We start from the raw sequence: 1,411 nt of genomic DNA, 5'->3' as shown, positions 1-1,411 counted from the left end.
GTGTGTGTGGGACCATGTACCCCAGTGAGAGTCAGTGTGAGTGTGGGACCCCATACCACAGTGAGAGTCAGTGTGTATGTGGGACCATGTACCCCAGTGAGAGTCAGTGTGAGTGTGGGACCCTGTACCCCAGTGAGAGTCAGTGTGAGTGTGTGGGACCCCGTACCCCAGTGAGAATGTGTGTGCGCGCGCGTGTGGCACTCTGTACCCCAGTGAGAGTCAGTATGAGTGTGGGACCACGTACCCCAGTGAGAGTCAGTATGAGTGTGGGACCCTGTACCCCAGTCAGAGTGACGATAGAACATATTTGATGACTGTATCTGGTTGGTAATGACAGACATGGTGTTGAGCGAATTGTGTTTTGCCTGTGATATTTTCAGGGACAATGGGGCCCAGTTTAATTTCAATTTCGATTCAACATTACTCCATGATTCAGGCTGTGGCCTCTGACCTGATGCAGTTTTCAGGATCACCATCGCAGTCTGTGTTGCAGCGGAAGCGTTCCCATGCCAACCATCCCATGGGTGGGGTCCTCATGAGGCCATTGTCCAATGACAGGCTGCAGCTGGAGAGTAGTATCACGAGGAATGCTAGGAGTAGCTCCATCCCCCACAAAAGCCCTCTGACCTGTTCCATTGGTAACAGAAACACCATGTTAGAACGGCACAGGAAAAGGCCATTTGGCCCATCATGGCTGTGGCAGCTCTTTTTAAGAGCTCTCCAATCACTCTCACCCCCTCAATCCTGTAATGTTTAAACTTTAAGTCTTATTTCTTTATTTTCTACGTAAAACTAAGAAGCTGTCACTCTACTATAATTACTGCAATGTTTAATTTTTAACTTCGTTCTTTCTTTCTGATTTGTTCTAGGTACTTGTATCTTGTGTGGTGACATTATACACTTTTCACTGTGCTTTTGTACTTGAGTACATGTGACAATAAAATCAAAATCTTTTGCCCATATCACAGTAAATTTGATCACTGCCAGTCTTTATCCAGTTCCCCGTTGACAGCTGTTCGTGTATCTATTTCCACAGCCTTTCTAGATGTTACGACCCCAATCTCAACAACTCTGAGTCAACATTCTCTGATTGTTGCATTTGATATTTTTGGCCAGTACCTTAACTCTGTGTCCTATGGTTCCCCAAACTTCCAGCCAATTGAGAAAGTTTCACAATTTCTCTATTTAAACAATTAAATCTCCCCTGAGCCCTTCGCTGCTCAAAAGTGAATATTCCCATGTCTCTGTGTAACTAAGGCCTAAATCAGTCTACTTTATTTTAGAGATAACAAGGTGTGGAGCTGGATGAACACAGCAGGCCAAGCAGCATCATAGGAGCAGGAAGGCTGACGTTTCGGGCCTAGACCCTTTTCTGAAGAAGGGTCTAGGCCCGAAACATCAGCCTTCCTGC

The 1,411-nt window shown here is 45.9% G+C and overlaps 1 long non-coding RNA gene across 1 annotated transcript in view; it reads right to left on the bottom strand.

Annotated features, from left to right (window-relative positions):
- LOC125487167 overlaps nt 1-1,411 on the bottom strand; it is a 3,492-nt gene that overhangs the window by 1,392 nt on the left and 689 nt on the right. Inside the window, exon 2 of the long non-coding RNA XR_007265688.1 lies at nt 452-627. This is a non-coding gene — a long non-coding RNA (uncharacterized LOC125487167). The remainder of the gene's footprint in view (nt 1-451; nt 628-1,411) is intronic.

Source organism: Rhincodon typus, chromosome 37 (assembly GCF_021869965.1).
Source record: "Rhincodon typus isolate 14 chromosome 37, sRhiTyp1.1, whole genome shotgun sequence".
Classification (NCBI taxonomy): domain Eukaryota; kingdom Metazoa; phylum Chordata; class Chondrichthyes; order Orectolobiformes; family Rhincodontidae; genus Rhincodon; species Rhincodon typus.
Note: the sequence above shows the minus strand (reverse complement) of the source record. Positions and strands in the feature narration are given on the sequence as shown.